This window comes from Pteropus medius, unplaced genomic scaffold (genome assembly GCF_902729225.1).
Source record: "Pteropus medius unplaced genomic scaffold, Ma_sr-lr_union100, whole genome shotgun sequence".
In the NCBI taxonomy this organism is placed as follows: domain Eukaryota; kingdom Metazoa; phylum Chordata; class Mammalia; order Chiroptera; family Pteropodidae; genus Pteropus; species Pteropus medius.
In genome coordinates, this window is record NW_024354499.1 from 4,264,521 (window position 1) to 4,267,949 (window position 3,429).

General features: G+C 52.2%; 1 pseudogene; it reads right to left on the reverse strand.

Moving 5' to 3' along the window:
* Positions 1-2,693: 2,693 nt before the first annotated feature.
* Positions 2,694-2,812, reverse strand: LOC120594674 (uncharacterized; annotated as a pseudogene).
* Between the last annotated feature and the right edge of the window lie 617 nt (positions 2,813-3,429).

The following is a 3,429-nucleotide window of genomic DNA, read 5'->3' on the forward strand; positions in this document are numbered from 1 at the left end:
ATAGTTGCTACAGAAAAAATGAAGAACTGCAGTGAGTGCCCTGGCCTCCACACCATGTCAGAGAGTATTTTCTGAGCAAGGCAGTTTCTCTGAGATAAACCAGGGAATTTTCATGGGCAGCCCCTCTCAGGTCGAGGTGGGTCTCACTTCACTCTGGGGGCCCCCACACCCCTAACTCAAGAGTGAGGGCACAGGCAAGGAGATGACCTTTTTCGAGGAAGTGAACATTTAGTAGCTGGATGAAGGTGGTTCAGGATTTTTAAAACCATCAGTTGGCAGAATCCAGAGAGCTGGGGTCAGGGACAATGAGAGAGTTATGCTCCCAAGGGGAAACCTGTGAGTGGGGTGGTCAGAGCAGAGCTTTCCACCCCATGGGGCTGCCTGCTGTAGGCAGCACACAGCCATAAAGGTTTATGGCTGGGAAACCTTCATTCTCATCCTCCGCCCGCCAGGCAAGTCCCTAAGGATGCAGCTTTGTGTGTCCATGGCAGCAAAGATGCCTCCAGGACTGTGTCTGCTTGGGTGAGAGGCTTTTGGATACACAGCCAACAACTGAAGTCTCGTGTTGCTCCAGACAGACCGTAGGACCTTAACCACGGTCCAGCCTTACCCCAGTCTCCCCTGGTGAAGAGTTAGGCATGTGTTGGTTAGAGGCAAAACTCCCTCTGGGAGGGGCCGGAAGGTGAGGGAGGTCTAAAGGGAGCCCAGGCCTTGGCCATTGGGAGAAGGGCAGACGGGACAAAGGAGGTTTAAGAAAAATCCACAGGTCTGTGCAGGGTGAAGAAGTGAAAAGGGAAGAAATGGGGGTAGCTCTTGGGTTTCTGGTGTGAGCACCTACCAGAGCAGCGATGCTATTTGCTGCCATGGGGAGTGCTAGGGGAGAAGGAGCCAGGCTGAGGCAGGGGAGTATAACAACGATCAGTGCATCCAACAAGGAGCAGGTTTGCAGGAAAAGCAGGGTTGAGCTGGTTCAGTTTGGGGCAAGTGAGTTGGCCAAGATCGCCATGTTCCCAGGGAGATGTCCAGTAAAGACATAATTCAGGAGGGAGAACTAGGAGTCACTGGCATTGAGATGGTCACGAATGCCAGGCCACAGCCCAGTGTGTTTGTTCAGGGAGTGTGAGGGGAGTGAGGACAGAGGGGCCGAGGCCAAGGGCAGAGGAAGAGGGGCCTGAGAAGGATCAGGGAAGGCACAGCTAGAGGAAGTTGGGGACGGGGAAGGTGGTATCAAGAATGGGGACATACCAACAACTTTCAAAGTGGTGAGAGGATAATGCAGTGAGGACTGAGATGGCTCTGTCACCGCAGAGAGGATGCTGATGGCCTTGATGAGAGCCCTTTTGGTGGAGTGAGGGGACAGAGCAGAGGCCGGTCCTTAGCCGATAGAGGCAGGAGCATGGCACCATATGTCCCTGGCAGGATGGAATTAACCCTACAGGCTGAACAAGAACAGACATGGGATCACAAAACCAAACACTGGAACAAGGTCTTGGAGAGAGGAGATGTCAGGGGCCTGGTTCCCAGAGGAGAAGGTCACTGCAGCTTGGATAGCACGTGGGGCACTTTTTCCTCAGAGATGAGAGGGAAGGTGGCTCTGGACATGAGATGGCGGGCTGCGCCCAACTGGGGAAGATAAAGCTGATGCTCTTTGTAAGAACCTTGGATTTCTGGCTTCTGCTGGATGCTGGTTAACAAGGCGACGGGCTGCCTGCCCTGCCCCTGGAGAACGTTGGCACCTGATGGAACCTGACAGGACCAGTTTCAGCGTCTACTATCCTTTGTTTGGCTCGAGGGAGGATCCTCGGATACAGGGTCCCAGCTTTCCCAGCCAGCGCACCCAGTTGGTCATACTAATTGGAAGTGACTTGGATGCTGGGAATGCTATGCCTTTCTCAAAAAGGCCCGGCTGGCCCCATCTGTGGGCGAGCTGCCTTAGACGATGGGCCACACCTCTGGAAAAGTTATCGTGACTGAAGGGGCCCATCTGATCCAACTGACACATTATTGCTTAATAGCAGCCCATAGCATACATTGACAGGAAATGGGCTCGCAGTTCAGCCAAAGGGCTGGTGTCTTCGATGATGCAACAACCGCTGTTGTATCTGTGACCTGGGCTTTCTAGAGGCTTTACGGAGCCTCTCACCTTCAAACTCCCTCTGCCTATTGGCAGCCTCAGGTCAGCTCTGGATGACCTGGGCAGGTCTGCTCGAGTAGCTGTGAAGACACTGGAGAGGGTCAGGACCATCCTATGTCTGGGGCCGGGGCCGGGGAGTGGCAGAGGTGGACAGATTGTCACTTTAGTACCTCTTCAGTGGTGCTTTTTCTCTGGCCACACACCACTGATGGGGACCACTTGATCTCAGTCTGACTTTCTCTATCTGGGCAACAGGGACCCTGGCTATAAAATTCTTGTTTTATGAGGCTCTCTGGGAAGCCAGAACTCCCCTGGCAAGCCTACCAGGGCAGTCCAGAGAAGCACAGTGACGGAAGCCCTATTGCCAGGATGAGTTACATCTCAGTGTCACTCTATGAGCAACTCATATCTGAAGAGCCCAAAAATCTGGTTGTCACAGATCTTTTTTTTTTTTTTAAGTTTTAATTTTTAATTTTTTTTTAGGTGAGGCAACCCTTGGTTGACCTCACAGATTGCAAGGACCTTGTCAGCTTATACTCCCTTATTTTTTTATTTTTTATGCCTACAGCACCTGGACTTTCTAGGTGGTCTCCCATCTGAGTACTAACCAGGCCCGACCCTGCTTAGCTTCCAGGATGAGATGGAATCGGGCCTGTTCAGGGTAGCATGGCCATAGACTGATTGTCACAGATCTTGGAAGAGGTCCCTGGCTTCATCATGAAGTGCTGACAATGGATGAAGACCCCAGGATCCTGCTGCCCTCGACCTAGGCATAGTGAGAGGAATAGGATGTGGGGAGAAAAATCAGTGGAAGCCTGAGTCTCCTCCTCCGTTCTGCCTCAGCCCCCAGAAAGCCCCCTTAGTAGACCTGCTGTCTCCCAAGAGCAGACCCTGAGAAGGGGGTTCATGTGCAAGTTATTTATCAAGAAAATGCTTTCAGGAGAAACCAGTGAAGGGAGTGGGGAAAGCAGGACAGAAACAAGGGGAAGCTAAGTAACGGTGTGATTTCAGGCGCAGTCCCAGCTCCTGTCTGATCCTGCAGAGAGCTTTGGAGCATAAATTATACCACAGAGTTTATCTTCCTCCCTCCGCCCCTAAGACAAGGAAACTAGGCTGCCATGTGCCTCCACCAATCAGGTAGTTGCTTCAGTCTGCCCCGAGAGGATAGAAACTCTCAGCACTACCAGATCTCTAGGAGTCTGAGTGAAATGCATCCAGTGACACAAGAGTAGCCTTCATAGGTGCAAACTCTTAGTGGAGAAGCTCACAAGAGCTGGAGGACAGGTGCACAGAAC